The sequence below is a fragment of the Trachinotus anak genome, unplaced genomic scaffold (genome assembly GCF_046630095.1).
Source record: "Trachinotus anak isolate AG129_WGS33_773 ecotype Australia unplaced genomic scaffold, CSIRO_AGI_Tana_v1 ptg000021l, whole genome shotgun sequence".
Classification (NCBI taxonomy): domain Eukaryota; kingdom Metazoa; phylum Chordata; class Actinopteri; order Carangiformes; family Carangidae; genus Trachinotus; species Trachinotus anak.
In genome coordinates, this window is record NW_027273872.1 from 15,549,904 (window position 1) to 15,562,956 (window position 13,053).

General features: G+C 39.3%; 1 long non-coding RNA gene across 1 annotated transcript in view; it reads right to left on the minus strand.

Moving 5' to 3' along the window:
* Positions 1-2,877: 2,877 nt before the first annotated feature.
* The window catches only part of LOC139606019 (uncharacterized), a 50,020-nt gene continuing 39,844 nt past the window's right edge, over positions 2,878-13,053 (minus strand). Inside the window, exons 3-4 of the long non-coding RNA XR_011684527.1 lie at positions 11,137-11,254; positions 2,878-3,804 (exon numbers count right to left, since the gene is read on the minus strand). This is a non-coding gene — a long non-coding RNA (uncharacterized lncRNA). The remainder of the gene's footprint in view (positions 3,805-11,136; positions 11,255-13,053) is intronic.

Genomic DNA, 13,053 nt, shown 5'->3' on the forward strand with positions numbered 1-13,053 from the left:
AGAAGTTCAATGTGTTTTGCAGTTTAGGTTAGACTTTAAAATTATTTGCCTTATTTTCTGTTTCTGTAATATATGTTGACTAATGAATATGAAAAGACAAGCAGCCCTGCTTGAGCAAGCAATGTGCTAGCTGTCACTGTTAGCCTGGAGGATAGTGCTGTGTTCCAGTTGACACATTCAGCTGATAAAGCCTGGATGCCACCCATCACTCCCCAAGGAGAGATTACCAGATGCTCCCATCAATCTCACAGCTTTCCCCGGGCCTGGTGGTATATCAGTTTTGCCAGCAATCTACAACGGAGAAATGGAATACATGTTAACATTGTACATGCAGAAAAACATATATTTGTGTATGCAAATTGTACCAAATGCAGCTGTTCTGAAACATCTGTTCCATCAACGCCCGCCACCTGCATAAACACTGCACTTCTTTGGCTGTGCTTCTTTAGCTCTTAGCACAATTAATGGAAGATAGAAGTTGAAGGGAATTGGTTTGAGATGAATCTACCCCAGAAGGAGCGCCCTTTCGTTTACTCTTGTGGTATCTCAGGGCACCAGAGGAGAGGTCTTCATTGTCACTCCCAAGGAAAATCAAGTTTTCATACCAGTGAGCCCAGTACATGCACTAATCCACGCCATCACTCATGCAGTGCAGCTTTAAACCAGTCTGAACTCATTACATCAGAGCCACCGCCATGACAACCTCACAGATAGACTGATAGGGAAAGGAAGATGGGAAGAGAGGATGAAACAGAGCAGAAAGATGGTGGAAAATTGATTTTCTTTGAGCAGCATTAATCAAATTGACTGCAGAAAGGGCAATATCAGTTCAATGGATTTAACACCGCATATTAAATGAGGACAAAGGCGTGACTGGTGAGGCGAGCTTATTTTGAAGGATGATGATGGGAATGATCAAAAGTCAATGCCACTTGGATGATATGTAAACGTCTCAGAGTGAAATTATTTGTACAACACTCTCTAAATGCATTACTCAAATTCACGCTAGTATACATGACTAATTGTGTGGGTTATATTCTTAAAATGCTTTTACTGAACAGACAGAAGGGGACAAGAAAACTTAAATTTTTCAGACAAACATTGTTGCACTATCACAGTAAAACCAAACACTCTTCAGCTTGCAACATCACCATTTCATTAGAATGTCAAAATGATGAAAAACAAGACAGAAAGCCTGTTAAACAGTAAATTTCACACGTCAGTTTATTTGAATGTAATTTGACAATGTCACATGGTAATTCACTGTATCAGCTTTGATTTCATATTTTTGCCTTTTTTGTCAAAGTAAAAACTATACATTCACAGAAGCAAGGAAAAGATTTGCAAATATTGTCATTTTGTTTGTGTTTGTGTATTAATTTGAATGTACATATCTGTGTGTACCCATATAGTCCCAGTCAGGACCATTCACAGCCAAAGAGTGCAATTGCAGCCTGCAGGTCACAGTACTTCATCTTGAGAAGATAACGGGGGGACAACGAGAGCAAAGCTCAGTGAAAGAGATATGAGCTTATTTGCCTCTTAAATGAGAGAATCAACATCTTACATTCAAACATATAAAAGAGAAATTGATGGAATTGAGCCAGTGAAAGAGGAGTGTAACAGATGTCAGTGATTCCTGGTTAGAGTTAAGAGTTAAGTTAAGAGGAGACAGGAAGATCAACTGGAAGGAGAAAAAAGGGAAAGGGAAAGGGGAGAGTGTAAAATGGAAAAGTGGACATTGGTGTCTCTTTTTTTAAACATGCTTGAGGGCTAATTAAAATTTTGCAGGGGGACTTTAATTCTGCTTGATTGACAGGAGCGAGAATGACGCTGACTGAGTGACTGACAGGAAGATTTATTTACAGCGTCCTACTCTTCTGTTATTTAACTACAGTTAACATTGTGCCCATTAATCAACTTGTTTGTGTGACAGGCACAACATGATTTACCAGTAGTAGATTACTTTTCTAATTTACAAGACAAACAGTATTTTCTTTCTTGAGTAGAATTTCAGTGAAATAAACATTGTATGTGGTGAAGGGACGACATGTATGTAGCACTTAACCTCTCACTCATCCATTTCCACACACTGCCACCAGTGTGTGGAACTGATAACTGCAACCACATAGAGGTCTTACTCAAGAACACTTCAATATGTAATCAGGACAAAACGGGGGTTGAACCACCAACCCTGTGATTTGCTGTATGACCTGCTCTACCTGACTCAAAGCTGAGTCTTCTCAGTGAATTATTTCATTACTTTTCCTGCCAGTGTTAATAATAATGAGATACTATGGCAAATTTATTTGCTATCAGCACACACATCACTTCATACTGAGCTTAACATGAACTTAAGATGGTGCTTAAGCTTCTTTAAAGAAAATACTAACTGTGACCTGTAAGATAGCAGTTTGCTTATCAGAGAGGAGATTAAACAGTGTTAGTGCTGCATTACATATTCCAAGTTTAATATAATGATCCTTGCAACAAGGACTTCTAAAAGAAAAGTGGTCCATCTTAGATATGTTAGTTAGCTATAACAGAATCCAAAGACACAAATGTTGTTTCTAATCTGAGCGATTATTTTAGCACGTCAGGAGAAAGAGACTCCAGAGAGAGAGACTTGAACTTGCTTCAGACGTGCATCAGACTTCGAAAGAAGAATTGTTGTTACTCTCTCAGATTTTTATCTGACACTTTGGTGCTGCAGCATTTATGTCTGTATTTTCAAAGCTGACTGATAAACACTGATTCTTTTATTTCCCTTTGAGTCTTTGTGAAAACGGCTGCTTTTCCAATGTGTTTAAGGAGATCAAAATTTTTGGCAGTTGGCCTTGTTTATATAAAGAACACACATGGGGCATGATTTTGATTTAGGAATATTTTAACAAATTTATTAAGGTAGCCAAAGTGCACTCCTCTTCATGTCATGTAATCGACATTTTTCTGTTCTTCGAGTTTTGAAAAGAAAGAAAGAAGGTTATATGCAGCACTGTGATAAAAGCAACCGTCAAATCAAATAAAAAAAGCACAATTAAATCTGTCTGTTTATTGGACTTTCCCCACCATTCAAGATCCCCAATACAAAAAATACAAGCGTTTCAGAGCTCAAGAGTGTGACAGCATGAACACTGAATAAGTTTAAAAGCAGACCAGAGGATCTGACCATGACACACAGACACAGATAGGAGGCACAGACAGAACAAGGGGAAAAACTGAACAAAGGGGTGAGAGACAGCAGTTTTAGTTGAGAGTCAGAGATGTTGATCTAGAGAGCAAAGGACTGTCACTCCAGAGATGCCTAGGCAAAAATAATCAGTGCAAAAATATGGAACAGGGAGATGGGTAAACTACAAAAGAAAGAAATGTTCAATACTCAATACCAGTTTTTATAATGGGACAATTTATAAGAACTGATTAGCTAAATTCAGTTATAATCTTCTTTTCACCCCTTGAGGAGGGGTTGTTTACTGGCTGTCTGTGCACACTCTTCCCACAACACACTCCTCCACCCATCATGCTAATGGAAGATTATGCACCCTAAAGTTAGTGGATGGCTTCAGATCTGTGCTGAGAGAACAGAACCACTGGCTAGCTGATGGCAGAGTAGATGGGACAGAGCTACCAAACACAGCTAGAAACTGTTCCATCTCCGTATTCTCATTGTTCTCAGTTGCTCCTTAGGGGTGGATCTGGTTATGCTGCTGTTTCTGTTTGCCTCGTTCAACTCCTCTTCTTGGTCAACAAAGAGAGTGACATCATCCCCGCTGCCAAAATCCCCTGATGCCCACTTTTCCTCATCTGCAGGAAAATAAACACAGACAATAACACATGAACGGACAAAGAGGCAAGCAGATTGAATTGGATTGTGCAGTCTTTCTTAGTTATAGCCTATATATAACCCATTATCTCCCTGGAGGGGAAACACAGGGAAGATTGAGCTGAAAAGTAGAAAGAACACCAAACAAACACGCACATGTACTGGGGGAAAAGAAAAACAAAAAACAGGAACACCCAAGAAAGAAATGCAATGCAATGTAAAAGACACAAAAAGACTACAGCCTGAAAAAAACCTCTAACACAATGGCAGCAAAAATGTTAAGTTTCACAAAGGACGTATTTATCACAGGGCAATCGTTTGGGTTGCATTATAAAGTATATAAAGCTGTTTTTTTCACCTGTTGAAAAAAATGCTGCTAGAGCTCCAAGGAAGTACATCTTTTCTATCAGTGAAATTTATCATGATTAAATACCCTAAAATGCAACTATGAAGGAGGATGCAAGCAAACAAGCCCACACTCAAGAGATCCCACTGTGGATAGATTTAAAAAAAAATTTCAAACACTGAATCAAATGCTAATGCTAATGCTAATGCACCCAAATTCACAAATATTATACATTAAAGTCTGCAGGCTGATGTAGCCTCAGTTAATTAGTTCAGTTTGCCTCTCAAAACAATGCAACTGCACTGCGAGCAGCACAACAGCCGACACAAGCAGATTGAATGATACCTACACAGTGTGACATTGTGGAGAGACAAAGTAAACAAATGGCTGGCAGAGAAAAAGTTAACATCTGTTACACCAAAGAGACCTTCAGTAGATATTTTTTCAGCAGCTGGTCGACCAAACAGACTCAATTAGATTTGCAGTTGGCGGGAGAGTAATAAGATTATTCCTTACAGGATGTTCATGTTGCTTAATGTTAGAGAGGTGTTTGCTAACATGTTAGCCAAAGTTTGTGTATTTTACTGTATGTATAAACATGTATAAACATCTGCCCTCTATTGGTAAAAAAATTGCTTTAAATGGTTATTGTTCTCCGTGCTCCTGTAAAAAGGCAGTACACTTGTAACTGTACTGTTCACTATGTTTCAGTATAATGTTTAAAGAGAAGCTCTGCAGCAGTCAAGATTACACAGGCACAGAAATGACAGCCTCACAGCACTTCACCTGCATCAAGGAGCTAACTCTGAGAGACAGACACAGTATTTTGCAAAGGGTGGAACTGGAGTCCCAGGTTGTAACAGTGGATGGATGGTGGTATTTTGTTTTTCAAATGCATAGAAAAGGGATGGGAATCATTTGCATTTTGAAAAGTGACAAGTTAGGGATTATTGGAAATGAAAATGGTATATTGCATACGTTAAGTTAAAAAAAAAAATATATATATATATATATATATATATATATATATATATAAAAATCAAAATATATCATAAAAGAACTAATCTGTCAGTGCTCTTCATCCACACTCAGTCCTTCTTTTTTTTTTAAACACTTGCAATTCCTTTACATTACCAAACCCATGCAATGTAATTAGATGCTTCATTTACAGCAGCTAAAGTCAGTGCTGTGTTCTGACCAGTTCGGGTTGCCTTCTTTTCTCGAGTTGGTGATCTTGTTGCCATATTACTCCACACATCGACACTGGCCGGTGCTGCCATGACACTGGATAAGCTTGAGGGAGCCCTCCTCAGTACCATGAGGAATATAGGAGCATATAGAGGCAGAGAAGAGAGGAACAAAGCAGACACAAATATATGATAGGGAGGAATGTTTAGCATATTAAACAGTAAGAAAAGACGGAGCAGACAAACAAGCCTCTGTGTTTTACTCAGATCAAACTAAACCCACCCCTGTGGCCAAAGGTATCATAACCAGCAATTACTTATCACTGTGACAGCTGCAGGACAACAGCCATATATCTACTTAAGGCCAGCCAGTCACCTTTAATAACATCTACACATTTACACACGCTCACACTCATCGGTCAAGCTGTGTATTGCTGTGAGAAAAAGACTAATATGCTCAGCAATGAATGGCTGCGGGCAATGGGACTAATTTGAAAGATGTCAAATGTGCATGTGTTCCTGATTCCTTTGAATCTAAGAAATAAGAACATGAAATATAGTGTGATGTGTAATTTTATTGGTGGGTGTAGCATCCAAGGTGGGCACGTTGTCCTTGGATACAGATGAGCATCTGACAGCTGTCACTCAGCTAAACTGACCTGTGTGTCTCCTTCAAGTCTGGATCATATTTTATCTTTGACAAGGCAGCCCCACAGACACAGTAAGATGCCCTAGTAACAAACACATAAAAGACACTTTGTTTTTTATCTTTTCCTGATTCTGCCTTAGACTCAATAGTCTGCTTCTTAACCCTGTCAAATATTCATTTTTTCAACAAACCTCTTTAAAATTTCTGTTTACAAAAACCTGTCCATGCTTATCAATTCTGTTTCATTCTTGCTGTCTCCCTCCTATTTCCATGTTGTACCTCATTCCTTTTCCCATCATTCTCCCTGCACAAGGCTGCAGGAGGCAGCCCAGCCACTTACGTTTTCATCACTTTCTCTCCAACCCCTGTAGAGAATGTCCACTCACTGTATCCTATTTTTGGACACTTTTTGGTTGTGGAAACGAGTTCAAGTTGAATCTTGTGCTCCAACATTTTTTTTTTGTTCAATGCACTGTCACTGCTGCATCTTTCATTTCTTTCCTTCTTAACTGCTCCCTACATGCGCTTTTAAAACTGTAATTACATTTCACAGAACATAGCAAGGTCAGTGTTCAAAATCACCTTATTTGAACTGGGATTAGCAAGTGCCAGTGTGATGCTTTTCAAACTGACTTCTCAACCGATTAAATAGCATAAAAACATAAAACATTAAAAAAAAAAAAACAAACAAAAACCTGTTGGTCATTGCGTCACACAGACCCTTTGATCGTGTCCCACTTTTTACTCTGCAACCCTATGCCCACCCCCTCTGATTGCACATTCAAATGACATGTCTTGGTTTCCCAATCAAAAACACTTCTCTGTCATGTGACTTTTCAGCCCTAAAAACAAACTGTTCACCACAACACTTGACATCAAGTGTAAAAAGTAAATACGAACTAGATGAACAGTAGAGGGCAGTAATGCAAAATAAATTGCATGCTCTCAAGAGAATAAATAAATCAGGAAGTAAATCCCACATCCTTGCCATATCACATGAAGCACACACATGCACATGTTGACACATGCAGATGGTGTATATGTGTGAAAGTAACAGTCTCATTTAATCAGCAGCATTAATTGATGAACAGAAATGGCAACATGCGAAGGAAACACAGGAGTTACTGTGGGAAGGGAGATGTGACGTGTGTCTGTGTGTGTGTGTATGTGTGTATGTGTGTATGTTCATGAGTTTGGGTGAGATTGCTGCAGTGGTGTGATGGACTGCACACAACAACACTTGTACAGCTTATTGTCGGATGGGTTGTCAGTGAGGTGAGAGAAAACATGTACAGATGAGTATCAAACATCTCTCTCTCTCTCTCTCTCTCTCTCTCTTTCTCTCACACACACACACACACACACACTGCTTGGTTAGTTTATAGTCACTTGAGTCACTGATTCTAGCCATGTACAGTCACAGCAATATATAGAAACTATAGTAAATACACTGGTTTCTATATTGTCTTTACAGTAATACTCATTAAAGTTTGCTACATTTTTTGATGGTCAATTTTTCAACGACCCCTGAAGTCCTCTTGGAGAGTTTGGGATCCTAACCTGTCTGCCTGCAGCTGATTTGCATATCTCCAGGGTATAAAAGTCCTGGCTGCCAACTAATCTCTTTCTGCTCCTCTCCACAGACACCCCTTAGTTTGAGTTTAGTTATGTTGTCTTGGTTAAAGGTTTATATTTAGTTTGGCTCTATACAACATTGCATCCATACACTTCTTTAACCATGCACACCATACACTTACTGATTTTAATGATTTATAGACCTCATACTTAGAAGATTTAATGTGGCACCTGGATTTGGGGCAGCATGGTGGTATAGTGGTTAGTACTGTCGCCTCACAGTAAGAAGGTTCTGGGATCAAACCCTGCTCTGTGTGGAGCTTGCATGTTCTCCCTGTGTTTCTGTGGGTTCCTTCTAGGTTTAAAGACATGCACATCAGGGTTAACTGGAGACTCTAAATCTTAGGTATGAATGAAAGATAATTAAATAAATTAAAGGTGCTGGTGTCCTGTCTTTTTTGATCTTAAACATGGCATGTCTCCCTTTTGTTGTGGCCGCTTGAGCCAGGGTCATAACAATTTTCATATATTTACTTTAATTATTCTAACAACAAAGAATGAATGCAGGCAGTTTATAATTGAAACATTTCATATTATTCATATATTCAAATATAACAATCAGAATGTTAGAAACATCAACCAACCTCACTTCTCCAAACTAAGAAGCTGAGGTATGTGTCTTGTTCACGTAAATATTCCCTTTTGCTCCTTTTCCATTCTCTCCTTTGACAGTTTTTGGTGTTTGGACACAAACTTAATTTGCTCACTTTGACATTCGCTCTGCTCTTTCCTCCTCCCATTCTCCTGCTGCTCTGTCTCTCTCCATCTTTGCCTCTCTACTCTCTTTACACTTTGCACTGTGGCTCACGATGAGTCTCGAAGGAACCCTCCTTTCTGTTTCACTTGGTGTGACCCAAATTGTTTTGGGCAGTCACAGCACTGCTGCCTGTGATGGAAGTCTTTTGCTGGGCAGTGAGTCAGAAAGCTGGAGCAGAAAACATTTGCACACTGGGAGGTACACATACAAAGGGACAAGACACACAGAGACAAAATGTCCTGTTAACTGTTTCTTTCAGCAGCCCAACAGGGTCAGGCCGGCTTAAAGATGTTATAGTCAGACACAGAACTGACATCAAAGTTGTACCACAGGGAATACATGGAAAACACTTGTACTTTCACAGCACAAGGGGGCTCAGTGGTTAAGAGAGACCTTGAATAGAGGCCCGTGTAAGGGGCAGCATTCACCCTGCTGAAGTCATCTTGAATGAGACACTCTGCCAAACAGCCCTGAGGGGACTAGACTGTGGTTCCTGCACTCTCTGAAATGACAGTACACAAATTCATAAACATATAAGATCAGATATTAGATTATTAACAATAGAAACAGCAGCAGTGCCCAGTTGTCAGCTATCTATCAGTAACACTGTTTCTAAACGCCTCCAACACAGCTTTGCAGTATCTCATTAGGACACCAAATACAGCAAAACCGAACTTCAGTTTTTCTTCTATAAGGTTTGCTAACCTTTAGACTAAGATACGTTTTAATAAAGGTATGGGTAAACCTCAACCTGAAGCTTTTGCCATGATAGTGAAGCAGAAGACAAACAGAGAGCAAACACTGGATGTGAAAGAGCTTTCATAAAACAGGACGAGAGAGAAATGGCAAGGCAGGTAATTCATTTCTGCAGCCGGGATTTGTAGGTCATCCATCTGCCCTTTATGCAGAAGTGACACGATCAGATATAAGAACAGAGCACTGAGAGGGGAGGGGGGGATGACATGGAGATGGATAGAGCAATAGAAAGAAAGGAGGAGGAAAAAATGGATAAAAGTGAAATTTAAACAACCATGAGCACAGAGAGTAGAGCTGGATATCTGATTCCAACTATATTTATTGATTCTGATGAAAAGAAAACCAAAATATGCTGCAAGTACAAAAAAAAACAAACAAACAAAAAAAAAAAACACTAATGTTTTGTAAAATTAGGCTGCCTTTAACAGTCATCTGTCAAAAATTTTACGACTGTCATGTGAAGCTAAGTCACATTTAAGCTTAGACACACTAATGTATTAAAGTGCATTAATTAAATGACCCAATAAAGGGGCAGAAAAACATCAACACAAGTGGGCTGCTACAAAGTTGCCACATGTCTGACCCATAAAATTTTTATAGCAAATGTGTTAGTAAGTTGTGCTCTGGCCACCAGGTGAGCGAGACAGGAAGATGAGAGGAGCAGAGTAAGTAGACACGGAAAAACAGAGGAGGGTTGTGTGTGGCTTGTATATGGAGTGACGAAGGAAGGTGACGGCGTGTGTCAAAGCATTTGTTTGTGTGTCTCAGGGCTTTGCATGTGCCCAGGAGGAAGTTGTGGTAAACAGCCAGCCAGGAAGGTTGTGTGTTTCTCATCACAAACACACTATTGATCTGAGCCACAAGTCAGTTATCAAACACTGGATCATGGCTGGGAATTACCCTCCTGTCTTTCCCTCGTCCATCTCCCTCACTCCCTCACTCAGTCTTTCATGCAGTATTTGTAAACTCAGATCAATAGGGTTGTGGCAACAGGGAGAGCAAAGAAAACAGCTGTGTGTTTCTCCCCCACAGACACACACTCACATATTGGATTTGGTCACTTTTGAAAACAATGACTTGATTCATTGAGGTGAAACTAATTGTAACCAACTACAATAAAGAAACAACTGAAACCAGTGTGGTTGTAACTACCCATGCAAAACACTCACTGGCAAACTATGAATTAGAAATGACTTCAACTGATCTTCCAGATAGGTATGGGTTGATCAGGACAGTTTTTAGTGAATCAGTGTACCGGTGCTGAAAACAGTATTCTCCAGTCTCACATTCAGTCAAATATTCAAGCTGAAATACAGAACAAAACTACCTGCTAAGAATAACTATGAAGGAATAACTGGAAGGTTACACAATCATATTGTACAAACTGAATAATTTAGCTTGAGTTCTGATCCAGAAAGTTTTCTTTTCTCTCCAAACTTTCTCAGAGCTTCTTAAACTTCTTTAACAACTTTGAATTTCAAGTCACACACTGGTTCTGTTGCACTAATGTGACTGCAGAGGCGGAAAAGCCATGAAGTGCCTATAAGTCAGTTTCAGACATGCTGCAGAGTTAAATTTAAATGTATCAGAGTAGAGCTTTGGTAGATTAAAAAAAAAAAAGATGCATAGGTACTATACATACAGTAAATACATTCATGTTACAAGAGGCAAGGAAGCTTCAAAAAGATACAGCTAAAGATTTATGGTCATCTCTGGACTCAAGGACACATCCATATTCATGAACACATCATTTCTGCATACACACACACACACAAGTCATGCCACAGACCTCTTTGCTCTCATAAGAAAGCTCTGCCAATAACACTTAAAAACAACAGTAAAACCTAACAAGACCCAATACTCTATATTTTAAGTTGCGTTGGTGGATTAGCATGTAATAGTGAGAAGTAAATCTAAACAGTTACTAGTTACTAACTCACCAGTCTCTGAATTAAACTCAGTGAGTAATAGAGAGCCTCTTACCAGTCTTCTCAGTCTTGTGTGATGGTCTGCTGAGGGTCATGGTCAAACAGGGACATGGTCCATTACATTTCACTGAGATGATCTTTCCAGACCAGCAGCTCCGGAGCTCTAATTTACACTGCAAAAACACACCACAACCAATCAATCAATAAGTTGCCTTATTTAAATGACGAGGAATCTTAGATAAAGGTGCAGTGATGAAGATTCTTTATGTAGGACAGTCTTTTGTTTCATACACAGGTATGTAACTCACATTTGAGCCTTTACAGAAGAAGGTGAGGAAAACATTCGCTGAGACAGGATTGGTTATTTATCTTAGATGAACAGATATGTCCATTAGGCAGCCATGTAGACACACCATTAGACACAGAGATGCCCAGTGACATTCTATTATTCACTGCAGTACAAATGTAATGCAATGCAAAAAGCAAGACGGACTACTTCAGAATGTAATTTAACAGTATAAATCTCATTTCAGGTAAGTGAGGGGTAAGAAATTGTTTGGACTAGTTGGGGGAGAAAATCCAATTACACAATCCCTCCAAGAAGAATGATGAAAACTGAAATGAGTTATGTAAATTCTGCATATGAGGTGATGCTGACATATTTTGCCAGTGTCTGATTTTGGTTATAAATAAACATGCATGCACATGTTTTACAAAAAACTTGCCTCACAAAGGCTTAGCTTCCCTTCGAACAGTTTTCAGTTCAAACATTTCATTCAAATCAGTCATTTGCCCTTCTTCGCCTTCTTTGACGGTGCTGCTAATGTTGCTTAATGAAATATGTTGACAAAAGAACAGCGCTCTGTTAACATCACATTGAATCATCTGTCTGGGGAGGCAGGAGGTGAGAGAGAAAACTCAGGAAACAGATGACCTCCACCAGTCACTGTCGGCATACTGAAAACACCCAAAACTCTCCTTTCAACTCTCTCTTTGTGGGTTAATATTGTATTAATGAAAGACTGTTTTAACACCTATTTATGTCATGCAAAAAAGAGAGGATGAGAGGAGAGAACAGGAGAGGACAGAGTCACCTCCACTTTCCCTTACTCTCTAAATAAAGCATCTCTGACAGCTGTGTATGTGTGTGTGTAATAAAGAAGGTAGCGTTGTCCTTAGACTGTGATTCCTTTATCTTTTTGTCACAGTGAAGGTGACATGGACAATAAAGGAGAGTGAAAGCACTGAGCGCTTCAGAACTGAGGCCAAAGAATGGTGAGGAAGAAGATTTAATAAAAGATCCACTATTCCAGTGTGTTTTTTGGGCAGAAAATAAACAGATAAAATCTCATGTAACCTGTGGCTTGGCTGCTTGTGCCTGGTGCAGGTGGCTGTCTGGTCATCACGGATAACACAAGTATTCAAATAGGGAGTCTTCATGGTAATTGGACCTACACATGATGAGATGCCAGGGACAAACCAAGCCTCATAATCAGTATTAAAGGGGTTTGTTGTTTGTGTCACGGATCACTGCAAATGACCTCTGCTGACATCTGAGTCACACGTACAGGATGAAACCATTACTATTCTGTTACCCGGATGTACTGATGGCATAGTGATTAAGACACCATATGACAACAATGTCAGTGATTCAAATCCAGCTGTTAACCTTTTTTGCATATCTCTCCCCCCATGTTTCCTGTGTGAGTGTATACTGACAGTCTATTGTATGAAAGCAAAATAATTCAGAAAGAAAACTTTTCTGGGACTACCCATGCACAAGCATCAGTATGTCTAACTTGGAAGTTAGGCTGACAACAATAATAAATTATAAAAAGAAAGACAAGAGGTAATAGAATAAAAACAATGAATTCAAGGTTTGAGGCTTAAGGTTCAGCTTTATTTTCATTTTACAATACAGGAAAGCACAATGAAATCACTCCACAATATACACACATACACAGAAAAGGTA